This window comes from Pseudorca crassidens, chromosome 6 (genome assembly GCF_039906515.1).
Source record: "Pseudorca crassidens isolate mPseCra1 chromosome 6, mPseCra1.hap1, whole genome shotgun sequence".
In the NCBI taxonomy this organism is placed as follows: domain Eukaryota; kingdom Metazoa; phylum Chordata; class Mammalia; order Artiodactyla; family Delphinidae; genus Pseudorca; species Pseudorca crassidens.
Genome location: NC_090301.1, coordinates 51,341,605 through 51,362,424, shown reverse-complemented (window position 1 = coordinate 51,362,424; position 20,820 = coordinate 51,341,605).

The following is a 20,820-nucleotide window of genomic DNA, read 5'->3' as shown; positions in this document are numbered from 1 at the left end:
GTGCCGCGGAGCAACTAAGCCCGTGCGCCACAGGCTGAGCTCTAGAGCCTGCAAGGCACAACTACTGAGCCCACATGCCACAACTACTGAAGCCTGCACACTCAGAGTCTGTGCTCTGCAACAAGCCACGACAATGAGAAGACCGTGCACTGCAACAAAGAGTAGCCCCTGCTCACTGCAACTAGAGAAAGCCTGCGCACAGTAACGAAGACCCAACACAGCCAAACAAAAATAAATAAATAAATAAATTTACTAAAAAAAAAAAAAAAAAAAGACTGATTTGGCTATTCAGGGTCTTTTGTGTTTTCATACAAATTGTGAATTTTGTTCCAGTTCTGTGAAAAATGCCATTGGTAGTTTCATAGGGATTGCACTGAAAATGTAGATTGCTTTGGGTAGTATAGTCATTTTCATAATGTTGATTCTTCCAATCCAAGAAAGTGGTATATCTCTCCATCTGTTTGTATCATCTTTAATTTCTTTCATCAGTGTCTTATAGTTCTCTGCATACAGGTCTTTTGTCTCCCTAGGTAGTTTTATTTCTAGGTATTTTATTCTTTTTGTTGCAGTGGTAAATGGGAGTGTTTCCTTAATTTCTCTTTCACATTTTTCATCATTAGTGTATAGGAATGGAAGAGACTTCTGTGCATTAATTTTGTATCCTGCTACTTTACCAAATTCATTGATCAGCTCTAGTGCTTTCTGGTAGCATCTTTAGGATTCTCCATATACAATTATCATGTCATCTGCAAAGAGTGACAGTTTTACTTCTTCTTTTCCGATTTGGATTCCTTTTATTTCTTTTTCTTTTCTGATTGCCATGGCTAAAACTTCCAAAACTATGTTGAATAATAGTGGTGAGAGTGGGCAACCTTGTCGTGTTCCTGATCTTACAGGAAATGGTTTCAGTTTTTTACCATTGAGAACGATGTTGGCTGTAGATTTGTCACATATGTCCTTTATTATGTTGAGGTAGGTGACCTGATAGGATTAAATGAATTACCCTTACTCTGGCTGCTCTGCTAAAACCATACTGTAGTGGACAAGGGTAGAAGCAAGGAAATAAGCTAGGAGGCTTTACAATAATACAGGTGAGAAAGAGTGACAGATCATAAGTAGAACTGAGAAATAGTTAAATTCTGAAAGTACTTTGTAATATAAGCATTTAATTCTATATATTTCCCTCTAAGCACTGCTTTAGCTGTATCCCATAAATTGATGTGCTGTGTATTGTTTTCATTGAATTCAAAATGATTCCTAATTTCCTCTGTGATTTCCCCTTTTGACCTATGGGTTATTTAGAAATAATTAGTTTTATTTGCCACTATTTAGGAACTTTCTAGATATCTTTCTATTCGTGATTTCTAGTTTAATTCTGTTAAAGTCCCAAACATACTTTATACAATTTCAATTCATTTAAGTGTATTAAGGTTGTATGACCCAGAAGATGATCTATCTTGGAGGAAGACTCATCCACCAGAGGGCAGACAGCAGATGCAATAGGAAATACAGTTCTACAGCCTGTGGAATGAAAACCATGTTCACAGAAAGACAGACAAAATGAAAAGGCAGAGGACTTCGTACCAGATGAAGGAACAAGATAAAACCCCAGAAAAACAACTAAATGAAGTGGAGATAGGCAACCTTCCAGAAAAAGGCAACCTTCCAGAAAAAGATTCAGAATAATGATAGTGAAGATGATCCAAGACATCGGAAAAAGAATGGAGGCAAAGATCAAGAAGATGTAAGAAATGTTTAACAAAGAACTAGAAGAGTTAAAGAACAAACAAACAGAGATGAACAATACAACAAGTGAAATGAAAACAACACTAGAAGGAATCAATAGCAGAATAACTGAGGCAGAAGAACGGATAAGTGACCTGGAAGATGGAATGGTGGAATTCACTGCTGCAGAACAGAATAAAGAAAAAAGAATGAGAAGAAATGAAGACAGCCTAAGAGACCTCTGGGACAACACTGAAAGCAATGACATACGCATTATAGGGGTCCCAGAAGGAGAAGAGAGAGAGAAATGGCCAGAGAAAATATGTGAAGAGATTATAGTCGAAAACTTCCCTAACATGGGAAAGGAAATAGCCACCCAAGTCCAGGAAGAGCAGAGAGTCTCAGGAAGGATAAACCAAAGGAGAAACACGCTGAGACACATAGTAATCAAATTTACAAAAATTAAAGACAAACAAAAATTACTGAAAGCAGCAAGGGAAAAATGAAAAATACATACAAGGGAATTCCCATAAGGTTAACAGCTGATTTCTCAGCAGAAACTCTACAAGCCAGAAAGGAGTGGCATGACATATTAAAAGTGATGAAAGGGAAGACCCTACAACCAAGATTACTCTACCTGGCAAGGATCTCATTCAGATTTGATGGAGAAATCAAAAGCTTTTCAGAAAAGCAAAAGCTAAGAGAATTCAGCACCACCAAACCAGCTCTACAACAAATGCTAAAGGAACTTCTCTAAGTAGGAAAGAAGAGAAGAAAAGGACCTACAAAAACAAACTCAAAACATCTAAGAAAATGGTAATAGGAATGTACATATCAATAATTATCTTAAACGTGAATGGATTAAATGCTCCAACCAAAGGACACATGCTCTCTGTATGGATGCAAAAATGAGACCCATATATATGCTGTCTACAAGAGACCCACTTCAGACCTAGAGACACATACAGACTGAAAGTGAGGGGATGGAAAAAGATGATCCATGCAAATGGAAATCAAAAGAAAGCTGGAGTTGCAATACTCATATCAGACAAAATAGACTTTAAAATAAAGAATGTTACAAGAGACAAGGAAGGACACTATATAATGATCAAGGGATCAATGCAAGAAGAAGATATAACAATTATAAATATATATGCACCCAACATAGGAGCACCTCAAGACATAAGGCAACTGCTAACAGCTCTAAGAGAGGAAATCGACAGTAACACAATAATAGTGGGGGACTTTAACTCCTCACTTACACCAATGGACAGATCATCCAAAATGAAAATTAATAAGGAAACAAAAGCTTTAAATGACACAGCTAGATTTAATTGATATTTATAGGACATTCCATCCAAAAACAGCAGATTACACTTTCTTCTCAAGTGCACATGGAACATTCTCCAGGATAGATCACCTCTTGGGCCAAAAATCAAGCCTTGGTATATTTAAGAAAACTGAAATCATATCAAGCATCTTTCCCAACCACAAGGCTGTGAGATTAGAAGTAAATTACAGGGGGAAAAAAACATAAAAATTACAAACACATGGAGGCTAAACAATACATTAGTAAATAACCAAGAGATCACTGAAAAAAATCAAAGAGGAAATAAAAAACTACCTAGAGACAAATGACAATGAAAACACGACGATCCAAAACCTATGGGATGCAGCAAAAGCAGTTCTAAGAGGCAAGTCTATACCAATACAAGCCTTCCTCAAGAAACAAGAAACATCTCAAATAAACAATCTAACCTTACACCGAATGGAACTAGAGAAAGAAGAACAAACAAAATGCAAAGTTAGCAGAAGGAAAGAAATCATAAAGATCAAAGCAGAAATAAATGAAATAGAACAAAGAAAACAATAGCAAAGATCAATAAAACTAAAAGCTGGTTCTTTGAGAAGATAAACAAAATTGATAAACCATTAGCCAGACTCATCAAGAAAAAGAGGGAGAGAATTCAAATCAATAAAATTAGAAATGTAAAAGAAGTTACAAGAGACACCGCAGAAATACAAAGCATCCTAAGAGGCTACTATTAGTAACTCTATGCCAATAAAATGGACAACCTGGAAGAAATGCACATATCCTTAGAAAGGTATAACCTTGTACGAATGAACCAGGAAGAAATAGAAAATATGAACAGACAAATCACAGGTAATGAAATTGAAACTGTGATTAAAAACCTTCCAACAAACAAAAGTCCAGAACCAGATGACTTCACAGGTGAATTCTATCAAACATTCAGAGAAGAGCTAACACCTATCTTTCTCAAACTCTTCCAAAAATTGCAGAGAAGGAAAACTCCCAAACTCATTCTATGAGGCCACCATCACCCTGATAACAAAACCAGACAAAGATACTACAAAAAAAGAAAAATTCAGACCAATATCACTCATGAATATAGATGCAAAATCCTGAACAAAATACTAGCAAACAGAATCCAACAACACATTAAAAGGATCATATACCACGATTAAGTGGGATTTATCCCAGGGATGCAAGGATTCTTCAATATAGTCAAATCAATCAATGTGATAAACCAAATTAAGAAACTGAAGAAGAAAAACCATATGATCATCTCAATAGATGCAGAAAAAGCTTTTGACAAAATTCAACACTGATTTATGAAAATAACTCTCTAGAAAGTGAGCATAGAGGGAACCTACCTCAACATAATCAAGGCCATATACAACAAACCCACAGCAAACATAATTCTCAATGGTGAAAAACTGAAAGCATTTTCTCTAAGATCAGAACAAGACAAGGATGTCCACCTTGCCACTTTTATTCAACACAATTTGGGAAGTCCTAGCCACGGCAATCAGAGAAGAAAAGGAAATAAAAGTAATACAAGTTGGAAAAGAAGAAGTAAAACTGTCAGTTTGCAGATGACATGATACCATACATAGAGAATCCTAAAGATGCCACCAGAAAACTACTAGAGCAAATCAATGAATTTGGTAAAGTAGCAGGATACAAGATTAACACACAGAAATCTCTTGCATTCCTAAACACTAATGATAAAAAATGTCAAAGAGGAATTAAGGAAACACTCCGAATTAACCATTGCAACAAAAAGAATAAAATATGTAGGAATAAACCTACATAGGGAGACAAAAGACCTTTATGCAGAAAAGTATAAGACACTGATGAAAGAAATTAAAGATGATACAAACAATGGAGAGATATACCACGTTCTTGGATTGGAAGAATCAACATTGTGAAAATGACTATACTACACAAAGCAATCTACAGATTCAATGCAATCCCTATCAAATTACCAATGGCATTTTTTACAGAAGTAGAACAAAAAATCTTAAAATTTGTATGGAGACACAAAAGACCCCAAATAGCCAAAGCAGTCTTGAGGGAAAAAAACAGAGCTGGAGGAATCAGACTCCCTGACTTCAGACTATACTACAAAGCTAGAGTAATCAAGACAGTATGGTACTGGCACAAAAACAGAAATATAGATCAATGGCACAGGATAGAAAGCCCAGAGATAAACCCACACACCAATGGTCAATTAATCTATGACAAAGGAGGCAAGGATACACAATGAAGAAAAGACAGTCTTTTCAATAAGGGGTGCTGGGAAAACTGGACAGCTACATGTAAATGAACGAAATTAGAACACTCCCTAACACCACACACAAAAATAAACTCAAAATGGATTAGAGACCTAAATGTAAGAGTGGACACTAAAAAACTCTTAGAGGAAAATATAGGAAGAACACAGTTTGACATAAATCACAGCAAGATCTTTTTTGATCCACCTCCTAGAGTAATGGAAATAAAACCAAAAATAAACAAATGGGACCTAATGAAACTTCAAAGCTTTTGCAAAGCAAAGGAAACTACAAAGAAGACAAAAAGACAACCCTCAGAATGGGAGAAAATATTTGCAAATGAAGCAACTGACAAAGGATTAATCTCCAAAACATACAAGCAACTCATGCAGCTCAATATCAAAAAAACAAACAACCCAATCCAAAAATGGGCAGAAGACCTAAACAGACATTTCTCCAAAGAAGATATACAGATTGCCAACAAACACATGAAAGAATGCTCAACATCATTAATCATTAGAGAAATGCAAATCAAAACTACAATGAGGTATCACCTCACACCAGTCAGAATGGCCATCATCAAAAAATCTGCAAACAATAAATGCTGGAGAGTGTGTGGAGAAAAGGGAACCCTCTTGCACTGTTGGTGGGAATGTTAATTGATTCAGCCACTATGGAGAATAGTATGGAGGCACCTTAAAAAACTATAAATAGAACTATCATACAAGCCAGCAATCCCACTACTAGGCATATACCCTGAGAAAACCATAATTCAAAAGGAGTCATGTACCACAATGTTCATTGCAGCCCTATTTACAATAGCCAGGTCATGGAAGCAAGCTAAATGCCCATCGACAGATGAATGGATAAGGAAGATGTGGTACACATATACAATGGAATATTACTCAGCCTTAAAAAGGAATGAAATTGGGTCATTTGTTGAGATGTGGATGGATCTAGAGACTGTCATACAGAGTGAAGTAAGTCAGAAAGAGAAAAACAAATTTTGTATATTAACGCATATATGTGGAACCTAGAAAAATGGTACAGGTGAACCAGCTTGCAGGGTAGAAATTGAGACACTGATATAGAGAACAAATGTATGGACACCAAGGGGGGAAAGCGGCGGGGGGGGGGGGGGTCGGGGTGGGAGTGTGGTGTGATGAATTGGGAGACTGGGATTGACATGGATACACTAACATGTATAAAATGGATAAATAATAAGAACCTGCTGTGTAAAAAAATAAATAAAATAAAATGCAAAAATTCAAAAAAATGAAGAAAACACTGGTAAAAAAGAAGATGGTCTATCTTAGTGCATGTTCCTTTTGAACTGGAAAACAATTTCTATTCTACAGTTGTTGGATGGAGTGTCCTAAAATTACTAATTAAGTCAAGTTGTCAATAATGTTTAGGTCTTTTATATCCTGAACATACTTTCTATTTGTCCTATCAATTGCTGAGAGAGGAGTATTGATCTCCAACCATAATTGTGAATTTTTTCCTTTCTTTCTATCAATTTTTACTTTATGTATTTTGAAGGTCTGTTGCTAGATACATACACATGTAGGATTATAATGTTTTCCTGGAGAATTGACCTTTTTATCGTTATGTAATGCTCCTCTTTATCTCTGCTAATATTTATTATTCTAAAGTCTACTTTGTCAGTTATAAACATAGCTACTCAGCTTTCTTTTGATTAGTATTTTCATAGTATATATTTTCCCATCTCTTTACTTTTAACTTATCTGTGTTCTATATTTAGAATGGGTTTCTGTGCTTCCCTGGTGGTGCAGTGGTTAAAAATTCGCCTTCCAATGCAGGGGACACGGGTTCGAGCCCTGGTCCGGGAAGATCCCACATGCCGTGGAGCAACTAAGCCCACGCGCCACAACTACTGAGCCTGTGCTCTAGAGTCTGCGAGCCACAACTACTGAGCCTGCATGCCACAACTACTGAAGCCCGCGTGCCTAGAGCCTGCGCTCCACAACAAGAGAAGCCACCACAATGAGAAGCCCGTGCACTGCAATGAAGAGTAGCCCCCGCTCGCTGCAAATAGAGAAAAGCCTGCATGCAGCAATGAAGACCCAATGCGGCCATAAATAAAATAAAAATAAATAAATAAATTCATTTTTTAAAAAAAAACGTGTTTTAAAAAAAAAAAATGGGTTTCTTGGAGACAGCATATAGTTGAGTCTTGCTTTCTTAGCCAACCTGGCATTCTGGCCTTTTAGATGATGTGTTTATTTCATTTACATTTAATATAATTATTTCGTGGTTAGATCAAACTCTTTCTTGCTAGCTGTTTTCTAATGTTTTATCCATTCTTTGTTTCTTTTTTCCTTTTTCTGCCTTCTTTTGAATTCAGAGTGTTGTTTTTTTTCCAGTTTATTTCTACTATGGGCTTTTACCTTTTTATAAAAAGGTCTGTGGTTGCTATATGTTTTAAAATATATGTTTAATTAATCAAGATCTACCTTAAAACCATATTACATCACTTCAAATGTAGTGTAAGGACCTTAAAATAGTATATGCCCAATATTTAAAAAAGAATATATACAATGTATATGTATAACTTAATCACTTTGCTGTACAGCAGAAATTAACACAACATTGTAAATCAACTATACTTCAATAAACGTATTGAAAAAAATAGTATATGCCCAACTGCTCCCTCGCATCTGCTTTTGTCAGACTTATGTTTACATTTGCAATAAATATATAATACATTACTACTGTTTTTGCTTTAGATAGTTATCTCTTGAAGGAACTAAAATAAGAAAAATTAATTTTATATTACCTTGTTTTACTCCATTTCCCATACTCTTCATTTCTTGATGTAGATCCAGGTTTATGGTTGGTCTCATATTCCTTTTTGCCCGAGGAACTTCCTGAATTCTGAATGTATTTTGAAGGTAGAGCCAATGAGGTTTCCAGACGTATTGGATATAGCCTTTGAGAGAAAGCAAAGTCAAGTATGACCTCAAGGCTGATAAATCAAAATAACAGCACCAAATAATTTTTCAAAAGTGCATTTAGGGGGACTTCCCTGGTGGTCCAATGGGTAAGACTCCAAGCTCCCATTGCAGGGGTCCCGGGTTTGAACCCTGGTCGGCGAACTAGATCCCAAATGCATACCACAAGCTAAGAAGCCCACGTGCCACAACTAAGACAGGGCACAGCCTAATACTTTTTAAAAATTAAAAAGAAAACTTAAAAAAATGCATTTAGGAAGAGATACTAGTGTGAAAACAAATTCAACTCTAAAAGAATACAACTTGATACACCTAATGTATTTTATAATCCGATATCTGCCATGGATTTTTCTGCCTCTCAAAGTTCCAATTTCAAAGACATGTAGAAGTTCTGATGGGGGGGAACTATAGATCCTGTTTGTGTGACTCCTATATAAATATATGCCTACTTTCTTTCCTCCTTGTCAACCTGGATGCAAAACTCAATCCCTTCACTAGTTTCAACAGGAAATCTACTCCTCCCACATTTACCAGGTTTCCTCATCTTTCTTTCACTTTCTCATGTGGTCTTTGTTCCCTCTCTATGAAATTGCTTCCTGTGAATTTTGAATTCCTCTTATTTTGTGTAGAATATAAGGATCTCCTACACTCAGCATTATATACACGATACTGCTTAGGGAGGTTATCAGAATAAAGGAGGCTTCAGGAGCTGCCTTTCTTAGAAATTTAGGTATATAAATACACCTTACTGTTCCAAGTAAAGTTCACCTGGAATTTGCAGGCAGGAGGTTTATCAGAAGTGCTCTTGAAAACAGAAGTGCTCTTTGAAGGAGCAAGGAAGCTAGATTAAGTAAAGGTAGAATTTGAAATGAGATACAGTTGAAACAGTAGTCTCAGCGAATGCCACAGAGATCCCTCAAGAATGAGATGATCCTACAAAGATGTCCCACATTAAGGAATGTACCCTACAACAATCAATTCATCAGATATGGCTGCCCCCAGGAACTAGAGCTGAGACTTGAGCATGGCAGTTTCCTTCAGCTGAGGGCAATTCCCAGAGTTGGATGCAACTGCAAGTAATCAGTAGTCAATACTCCCAGCATCTGGGACCATGAAGCCTTAACCAGGAAGGGGAATCTAGGAGGTCTCCAAATGCATCCACTACAGTCCATCCCATGCCATTTAGTTCCACTTGCTTTGTACAGCATATCCCCTCCACAAGGAAACAACTCCTTCAGGACTACAATTCTCCTCCTTTCCTCGGAAAGTTTTTAGAGGAAGTTTAGTGGGACAACTAGTGTCAGCCTCCTCCCTTTCTCCTTCCTCCCCCACTCTCAGCTGCCCTCACCCCTCCAACTATTCTCTAGGCTGCACCTGATATTTATAGTCTCCCTCATCTATTAACCTCGTCTACTAGAGTTCACCCACCCTTGACAATCAATGGGTAGTCAGCTGGTCTCCAGCACTTGGTGGATGACCCAGGCCCCTTTCCCTGAGGGGGTCTGGGCCCATAGTTGCTGTGCCCTTTTCAGGTTGTGGCTTCTGCACATGTCCATTTACCATTAAAATTGGTTAGAGCAATACCAAGAACCCCCTTCCCTTCAGCCTCTTCTCTAAGCAGATCACTTGTGTGCCAAATGTATTATATTTAATGTGCCATTAAACACCTACAGGATGTAGAGTTGTGGGGATGGGAAGAACAAGTTCCCCAAATGGGTTATTGGAAGTGATAATAAGCATAGTCCCTTCTCCTTGCAACCCTTAGTTCCCAGATCCACATATTTTCCCTTGGGGAATACAGCAGCACATAATGGTTGATGATTTAGGGTGTGCTCTTGATTCTGTAGGATGAAGGTATATACCACATTCTTGCACAGTATAATTTCCAACTTTCCACCTTAGGTGTATACCTTCAAAAAGCCATTCCATCACTATCAGGCCGGCAGAATCAGGGTGGTAAAATGTGATAGGACCAGTGAATCTCATGGTCAGATGCCTACTGTTACACCTCATTTGATGTAAAGTGCATTGCTTGGGCCAATGAAATTTATGTAGGATCACATATTGGTAGATCAAACATTTTGTTTGCTCATGGATAATGGTGCAGCCTATGAGTCTAATGAGCAGGAAAGGCAATCATATAGAGAACACCACTCAAAATAAATTTCTCCCTCTCGAGATTTCACAGACACAGTGTAATCAACTTTGTCTAGTTGGTCCCCTCAAGGTACCGTGCCATATTAGAGGGCAGCATTAGTCTTGCTGCTGGTAGGTTAGATGATTGGCAGCAGCACTATTAGGTCTGCTCTGGAGTGCCCACATTGTTGGGCTCATGCACAGCCTCCATCCCTGTCTCCATAGTTTCTCCTGTATAAACCCTTTGTGCAACACTGCAATGACTTTCAACAAAGACTGGCTAAGTTATTCTACATGGTCATTTAGTGCCCCTTCAACAGATTCTCTCTGGTGGGCATTTTGATGTGAATCAAAGATATCCACACTTTATGCTCGTGTTTATATGTCAATTCAAATGCCTCTTCTCGAAAACTCTCACTCTTCTTTCTCCATCCAAGCCCCTGAAAAATTAACCAAACTGTTTGTCACTGCTAATGAGTCCATGTATAATCTTATATCAACCTGCTTCTCTTTTGACACAAAATAAATAACCATGCACACACCCAAACCTCTGCCAATGGTGAGACTGTCCCTCACTGCTGTCCTTCAAGGCTACCCTGAGTGAGGCTTTTGGGCGAAAGTCCAAATTGTGTATCAGTTGTCTACTGTTGTGTAACAAACCACCCCAAAACCAAGTGGTTTAAAACAACAACAGTTTATTATTTCTTAAAGTGAGATGACAAACATGGCCAAGGATGGAGACAAATGAAATGGAATGAAGGTGAGTCATAAAATGAGTATGTCTAGTACAGTGATTGTGATACCATCATCAACAAAAAATGGCAGGACGTGGGATAGAGACTGAGCTAGACAATGAAGTTTTCAATAAACATAGGAGATAAAAGAGAAAATCTTCATGCTTCCTACTAAACAAAACCAGAATTCCTCACCTTTGTCTTCAGGCCTCTCCTCACTTTAGACTTTCTTTTCCTGTTAAATATTCTCCTCTGGTGCCAAATTTTAAGACCCTATCAGAAACCATTGTGAGGAAACGGCCTTCTACCTACTGCCTTCATGTTATTCCTTCATCCTGGAGTTTCCCTCCTACCCCATCACACTCCAACCCTTTATGAAATACTTAATTACTTTTTCTGATCCAACTCAAATTCTTTTTCCGAAGTAAGCGAGGACATATGTAAACAAACGGAGCCTCCATGAAGAAACTCCTGTCAAGAATAAACCTTCCCTCCCCTGAACCCACTGAAATCCTTAAAAGAAGTGTCCAACCCTTACTGACCTTTATACTGCTGCACAAAGCACGTACAGGTGTTTACGGTTTAATAATTGAATGACTCAGCACCTTCATGCTTAGGCCATACAGCCTTGTATGATACTTTGGAGTCATTTATCATTTCTATAAGTTAAAATCTCTTTGAAGTCAGAGACCAGGTCATAATTTTGATTTTCCTAGCATGTAGCAAAATGTCATGACACTTAGTATCAAAATGTTTAAGTTAATTTGTTATGGGAATTACTGCTAATCAAGGACACGTGAAAAGGGAAGGTGCTCTGTTATAAGAACAGCCTCAGTGGTTTCCATGAATCCACTTTTGAAGGTGGAATGGCCCTTTAGAGATGTCTTGAGAATCAAGGTAAGCGGGACGAATCTTTGCATTCTGTATGACCCAGGCATTGAATGTGTGCTGCATCCCAGGAAGAGTGCATAACTTTGAGTGAAGCCGCTTCCTTGAGCCAGGGGCAATTCCTGAAGAAGAACACAGCTGTGAGCTGTCAGCATCCAAAATTCCAGTCAACTTGGAGAGAACTTGGTTCTAGAAGGGGATGTGGGTGGTACACAACAGCATCAAATACAGCATCCTGAGGGGGAAATGGAGCCTCTTGTTCACCTTCTGTACAAATAAATCCTCTTCTGAGGTATAGGTGAAAAAACAGGACTGAACTTACTTTTGGCACCTAAGCCTCAAACTCCTCTGTGAGCCCAAACAACTCTTTTTTTTTTTTCTTTGAGGATTTAAATTGGCACCTGAGCTATTTATTTCTGATTCTGCCCTGTCACTTGGATACTGGGAAGGTTTTTCACACTCACCTACACAGTGCCAGTCACTCGTGCCAATACCGCTGCTGCCCCCACCTAATCAGGCAGGGTCTTCCTGCATCAGCAGCCATCTCTGTGGCATATTGCTTTCTGGGTGTTATACAGTTGTCCCTAGACTGAAGATCACAGCTTTAGAGAATATGGCCCTGAAAAAAATATTCCCACCAGCATCCTCTATCATCTTTTCCACTCTCAGAATCAAGGCTGACTTTTGGGTTAATGACTTCTACATACAAGGAAGGAGCTGCTTTCAGTGCTTACATGCATGATCTCTTCCTCCTACAAGAAGAAGGAGCCAGAGTATCTATTGGGCAATTTTGCTTGCAGGGATTAGTTGTCTCCTTGGTTCCTCCTTGTTTTCTGCTCTTAGTTTCTGGATGGCTAAGGAAAGTCTCCCCTAGCAAGTGTTGTTTGCTTGGAAATACCCATCTTTTCTATAACAAAATTTTAAAAGGGGTGGGGGGAGAAAGATACTTCCACCTGGCAACCTATGCATTAAAAATGTACCATATAGCTCCTAAGTTAAAGGTGGATGGTTCCAGCTGTTCTCTCTGAGATCAGACTTCATACACTAAGTTAATGGACACAGTCTCTCACCAGGTTTTCTGAGACGGAAGTTGATTTTACTGTTAAACCAGCAACATCGGCTGCAACTCCCCAAGTCTCTACTAAGGTCTCCAGTTCAAGTCTGCCATTTGGTTGGGTTCCATCAAGACAGGATCTGTCACCTTTCTCTCTCCTCTTCTTGTATAAATCTTTACTAACAAGGCGAATTTAGATCTCCCATTCTAAAGCTTCTCCAATAATGCCTTACTGTATGTCGCTCTTGTAATAACATGCTTTGACTGAATCTGATTTTCCAAACTGTTCAATAGCACTTTGTCATATGGCTCATTGCAAAAGACTCTCTAGCATTAACACATTTCCAGAGAACTTTTCTCCTTCCTGTTGGTACATGGTAGGGGAGCAGATGTACCAGTCTCTGTAACTTTCCACATTATCAAGTACACCTGTCGACGCTGTCAAGTATTTCATCACAGAGGTGAAGCTCTGGCAGGACTGAGATCATGTGTACCTCCTAATGCCAAGCCTGTAAATTTTCTTTTAATCTCCCTCACATCTCTGCCTCTGAAGCCTGCCACTATTGCAACACAGCATGCTCTCTTCAAACTCACAATCCCGCTGTCTGTTCCCTCAAATTGGACTGCTTGAGAATGCAAGCTAGTATATGGTTAACAAATTAGCAGCCTCTGCTGGGGATTCCAAAGCTTGCTGGTAACTGATTCAACGGTAGATGTCCTACATCTGGGGGACTCTGTCTCAACAAATGGAGCTTGGTAGGGGACTTTGGTCAGGCAAAATCACGATGGCCACGTACACACTTCCCCTTCCAAACAGAATGTTATATTTTAGAGTCTGTTGAGGTAAACTTCAAAAAAAAATCCTCATTTGAAACTTGGGTTGGTTTTGGCTTATGTAATGGTATGATAACTTCCTTTTTGCTTAAAATATTCAATCTTGAACAGTGTATCCCTATACAAAACCTGAAAATTTGACCTAAGAGCAGATCTCTACTTTGGGTTCCCTATGAGACTGTTTAAAATTCTCAGAAGGGCTGTTGTTCAACTGAAAATAGAGATGCCGTGAGGCACATCCTAAAAATCCATAGAAGGCTTTTGAAAGGGTCTCTGAGAAATCACCTTAAATCTTTCTATGTCTTAAGAAAGGATTTTACAGTTATACATTTTACTTCATATTTACCCTAAGACCATGTTTCCTGACAGCACCCTGGATTTACTCTTTGCCCTGAGGCTCTTTTTTACTTTTGAGAGTCTTCTTCTGGGAGAGACTAGAGATGAGAATTGGTTTTATTTTTAAACCTAGCAAAGCAAGGGCCATTTTCACTTGTTCTACATTCTGCTTGAAAATGGAATAGTTTCTATTTTAACTCATATCTCTTTATCTTCATTTTATGATAGTAGCTAGAAAACCTTAATTGTCACTTTCAACATTTAGCCAGAAATATCCTTATCCAGATCAATTAGTTCACTAGGTGCAGTTCTATATTCTGCAGTGATAGTTTTCATAAACTTCCCACCACTACATATCCAAGGTCTTCTATCTTCCAGCCCCCAATAACATTTCACTCACTCTCCCTCAAGCCTTCACTGACAGTCACTTTGATGCTCACTGGTCCTGGTAACACCCTACTTCCAGGTAACAAAACCTGTTACTTTTGCTACATAGCAAATCCACCTAAAACCTACTTATATAAAACATTCATTTCATTTTGCTCATGATTTTGTCTGACAGGAATTTTAGGAAGGGTTCAGCTGGGCAAATCCTGCCTGGAGTCTTTCATGCAGTTGTTGTCAAATGCTGGCCAGGGCTACGGTCATCTGAAGGCTCAGCTGGGCTGGATGTCCAAGAAGGCTCCCTCTCATGGCTGGCAGTCGACACTAGCTGTCAACTGGGAGCTGAGCTCTGCTGTCCACTGAAGCACATACAGGTGGCCCCAACATCTGGCTTAGTTTCCTCACATCTTGGAAGCTTTGGGTAATTGGAATTCTAACACAGCAACTCAGGGCTTCAAGTGTGAGTGTTCACTGAGGTTGGATGAGTTTCTGTAAATGCACTTTTTACATATCATACAAAGTTACAGACAGGAAAAAGGCCTTAAAAGCCTTCATTATTGTCCCTTTAACACCCCTACCTAACAAGTTACCATATTTACAAGTAGAAATATCTTCTGAGAAATGTCAGGCATCTTGTTTGAAGCCCCTGAAACAAAACAATTTCTGTGATGCACGTAGAGTTATGCCAAGAAGTCCATCTGCCAGCCAGAATTTCGTCCTTTAAATACCTTGTTATGGCAGCACAAAAGAACACAATGAGCTTTGTTTAGAGTGTCAGTCTTCCATCTCTGGGCTAAAAGGATTAGGTCTAAATTGCACATCATTACATAAGACCACATGAAAATGTTTGCTTCTTTTGTCCTTAAAAGTACTTCATGGTGTTTTATAAAAAGCCAAAAAAAATGTTAATTGAACTAAAGAAATCTATTCATAAGGTCATAAGCAGTAGATTTGCCAGGCATTCTAATTTATGTTATTATTTGTTTAACAGACAAAAGTCAGGGGAATTTTCAAATATAATCATTTGTTGGATATGACAGGGGGTTGAGGAGAGCTCATAAAGCATGATGATTCAAAGGAAGCAATTTGGAGTCAGATCTGGTTTTAGCCTCTCTGGTTACTAAGTATGAGTAGAAAATTTACTTAACCTCTCTGTGGCTCATTTCCCTCATTTGTAACATGGAGATAAAAGTATTCAACTTCTAAGGTTGTTTTAAGGGTTAAATGAAATAACACATGTAATTTACTTACCAGGGCTTGGCACACAGTAGATGTATAGTTAACAAGTCAGATAAGAGTGAGCATACACTTTCAATAGGTTGTGTGTGTGTGTGTGTGTGTGTGTGTGTGTGTGTGTGAGTGTGTGTATGAAAGAGAGAGAGGGAGAAGGGAGAAGTGGAGAAGGAGAGGGAGGCAGGAAGGCAGAGAGAGAGAATGAGGGAAATTGAGGGAGAGGGAGAGAGAATATTTTGGGAAGGGCAGATAGATAACATTGTTGGAAATGCAGTATACATGTGATGGTGATTTGTTAATGCTAACTTACTTGTTGAAGAGATTTTGAAGATGTTGGAATGGAAAAGGAATGGAATGTCAGGAAGTATTTGGAGATTATCTGACTTTGAGAGAGTCACTTGTCTCCTGTACACAGGACAAAGCAGGAAGTTGGAAACATTTCTCACCTCCTCCTCCCCCTTCTGTTCTCATGTTAGTTCTAATTTTGCACCCAGCCCCTCTCCCGGCACTTCTATGCACCTGTGGTCAGAGGTTGTCCTTTGAACAAGACTCAGCTGTCCACTAGGTGAAACAGTTGGAAAGCCACTAGGCCATTACAATGTCACTGCAAATAACTTAGAGGTATTTTCATATTATTATGGGAGAAAAGCCCAGTCTAATATACAAACAAAAGCGAACTTTCCTAAGGAACAAGAGTTGTGGAAGGAGTGAAAGAAAGATTCTGAGGTAGGCAAAGCCTTTCCTTGCTTTTCAGATGAACTGATGAGGTCATTCCTGTTTTAATCTGTTGAGTTAGGCCATTTGGAAGAAATGCACCCTGCAATATAATGCGGTAATCTTGCCATTATAATTAGAATAATAAGTTCCATTGCTTAGGCTTATTTCTATAGTGGTTTTGCTCAAAAAGTAATATTCAGCTTAGCCATGTAAGTAAAAAAAAAAAAAAGGGTATCAGTGGCCAATTTCCAAGTTTTTCAAAAAAAAATAGAATTTTTATTTTACCTTAATACAGGTCTGTTCAAAAGCAATTCTGTTAACACCCTTCAAATAACCTTTTAAAATATTACTTATGAATCTATGCACCTTGATAAAATGTTTCCTGTTTCTCATTTCCCCAAGGCTAAAGTGACACAATTATTAGCTTTTGATAGGGTTAAACAATAACTACCCATGCTTACCTTTGTGAAAGAATGGAAAATAAATATACCTTGAAGCATTGTAATGGTTGAAAAGATTCCCATACTTCAGTTCCTTCTTATGTTTCTTTTTCCTAGAAGAGCACAGAGAGATTTAAATGAATCTTTTAAATAATTTTTTTCTCTACTTCTCATGCTGAGTAAAGTCCTTTCTATCTCTAAATGTTAACAATATCATCCTTTTTAATGGGGACCCTCTTTAGTCCTGTGTAGTAGTAGTTATAGTATACCAGGAACATTCTATCAATAGATGCTGGGGATATACCAGTAAACAAAACGGATACAAATTCCTGCTTTCATAGAGTCTATGGTCTAGTGGGGGGAGACAGAAAATGAACACTGTAAGTATCGAATGTGGCAATAAATGATAGAAAATTAAAGCAGGAAGGGAATAGGGGAGTGTCAGTGGGGTTGGGCAGGGGTTGTGGTTTCAGATAGGGTGGTCAGAGAAAGGTTCTTGAGAAGATGACATTTAAGGAAAGATGTGAAGGAAGTAGAGGAGATGCTGTGTTTTAAAGAATAGTTGGCAGGCCAAGTAGAGTCAGTTAAGGGGAGAACAGTAAGACATGAGAGGTAAGAGGGGCCCAGTCTGGTAGTCTATTGTAAGTTTCCCAGGTCAGTTCTTTCTTACTGGAAGCTTAACTAGAATCCTGGATTATGGAAACCTTACCCTTCTGATGGGAATTTAGGCAGTTCCTTATACTGTCCTCAACTTAGCTCCAAAAATGAGAACTCAGAAATATTCAGTTTGACTGACTGTACTCTGCTAAACTTTTATTTCTATTTTTAGTCAATGCTTATAAAATACTTTATTTTGTAAAATATTTCATCATGACTGTCCGTAAAAATTATTTTGCAGAATCCTCATTAACCTGTGTCATATGAGATTTAGTATCTTGTTTGCAAATGTATAAGCTGTAGAAGGATTACCTGTGACTTCTATATTTTTTGTGTGAGAGCATTGATTTTATTTTTATTTAAATTTTAGTATTTCCCATGATGAATCATTTTTCAACATTATATTGAATTAGAAATAAAGGTACTCAAAAGTTACTAATAAATGCTATATATCATGCTATGTTTTGTGTTGCTTGAATTGGTAGCACTGAACTTTGAGGACTTTCTCAGAGTTACGGAAGGGAAATAACTCTGTGACTTAGACTGTTATAGAATTTGTGATGAGGAATTCACACTTCCCAGTAGCTTATGCAGCACTGTTTTCACATTACATCCATCCAATCTTCTGTGAAGAGAAACACTAGATTGATGTTTTCCAGAGTATTTCTGTTACCCTCCAGAGTTAGGTACTTTTAAACAAATATTGTCTTTTCAGTTTGTTTGCACATTTCATAGGTAATTTCATAGGTAATTTCCCCTGTGCCAGAATTTGCTATTTCAAGATATTGAGGCAAACAAGACTGCTAGAAATAAAAAACAAGGGAGGCACTTCCATGTACCAAGCATATGATGGTAAATATCTCCTCGAGTAGCTGAATCCAATCCCTCCAAAGAAGGTTGGTTCATTTGGCCTCTTAGAATAATGCTGAACTTTTTCCTAGCAGAGATATGGCGTGGTACTCGATTGAGGAAGCTGCACAGTGCATTTGGTCAAGACCTAAGGTTAAACCTGCCTTTTAAGCTGGAGAGGATCAGATGGAGTCTTTATGGCCACTCTGGATGGACTGTGTTTACACTGTGAATACTGAAAAGCATGCATTTCCTCTCAAATACTAGGATCTGCAGCTGCTGGTTAAAAATACATCCAATTGGATGCCAAAAGCTGAAGCAATGGTCCATACATTTTAAGAATATAAGAAGAAAAGCTTGTGATTCTTTTATAATTGCATTGCCCATAATAAAATGTCTTAGAAAAGATTCTTGCAGAATTTCTGCTTCTCTATGCATTTGGTTAAATTAAATCAATCTGTTTAACATGAATGAATTTTTCAGAAAGATAAAGAGACTTTTAACTTTTCAAAATAATTGTGCGTTTTTCTTTGTTAGTGAAAAAGGCATACAAAAGCTCTAAATATTAGACATATTAGATGATAAATGAGGTTTTGGGTTTTTTTTGTTTTGTTTTGTTTTGTTTTTTGCGGTACATGGGCCTCTCACTACTGTGGCCCCTTCCGTTGCGGAGCGCAGGCTCAGCGGCCATGGCTCACGGGCCCAGCCACTCTACGGCATGTGGGATCTTCCCGGACCGGGGCATGAACCCGTGTCCCCTGCATCGGCAGGCAGACTCTCAACCACTGAGCCACCAGGGAAGCCCATAAATGAGGTTTTATCTATAAAAAAAGGAAGAAGAGTAATTTTATATTATATGCCTCAAGAGCCTTTTTTTAACATTACTTTAGATTTTTATGTAAGGATTACATAGGATTTTGGAAATCCTAAATCTGAAAAGGACCTTGAAAGTTACTTAGTTCAGAAATGCTAACAACAACAACAATGATGTTAATAATATAGCTAACCTTTGAGCACTTACCATTTGCTGGGCACTGTTTTAAGAAGCTTTACATATGTAATCTTAGTCAATCTTCAAAATAACCCTATGATGTAAATATTATTAACTTCATTTGACAGATAAGGGAACTGAGACACAAAATGTTTAACAAATCTGCCTGAGGTCATGGAGCTAGCAAGTGGAAGAGTCAGAAAGCTGAAGAAACACTTATAAAATTATCCCAGCCAGTTCTGTCCATGGAAAGTGTACACAGCTGTCAAGGAATGTGATCTGAAGGTGCCAGAAGGTCTACCCAAATACATCACCTTCAACAGTTTACGACACTGCCTCAAGTTCTCACCAACAGAGAAAGTGCTTTGTGTGAAGATAATCCCTCCAAAAGGTTATATTTTAAAAAATATTACCTAAGAATTGCCCATTAATGATAGCACGACCAGATTGACACATTTTAGGGAGAATTGGATGATACAAGGAAAAACGAAAAGAGCTGTTGAAAGTAAACACCATAACAGACACTCTTGGTAAATCTTGGCAAAATGGCGGGGGTGGGGGGTGGGGGGTGGGAATGAAGACAAAATTCATCCAATTTGGCTTTAGTTGGATATGGAAATTATCTATCTTAAAATATCTTCTCATTTGGGAGATACAGTCATACTTGATAGTTAAAACTTTACTATTTGCACTGCTAAAGTTTGATTAACAGCAAAAATTATCTCTGTATAACATATTTTCTTTACCACTTGCTTTTTTGAACAGAGATTCTTAAATAAGGGTCCCACATACAGCCCCTATTAATATATTAAATTTCAAGTATGTATGGAAGAATGCAAAGCACCCTAAGAAGATTATCCAAAGAGTTCATCAGATTCTCACAAGTACAGTTTGTCCTCCATATCTGTGGGTTCTGCATCCACTGATGCAACCAGCCACAGATCAAAAATATTTGAAGAAAAAAATTCCAGAAAGTTCCAAAAAGCAAAACTTGAATTTGCTATGTGCCTGGCAACTATTTACACAGCATTTACATTGTACTTCCAACTATTTCCATAGTATTTATATTGTATTAGGTATTATAAGTAATCTAGAGAAGATTTAAACTATACAGAAAGATGTGCATAGGTTGTGTGTAAATACTATGCCATTTTACATAAGGGACTTAAGCATCCATGGAGTTTGTTATTCTCGGTGGGGGGTGGGGGGTGGGGGGTAGGGGGCTGGAACAAATCCCCCCAAGGACGGCTGTATATATGAATCACCCAAAATAGTTAAATCAGCACAA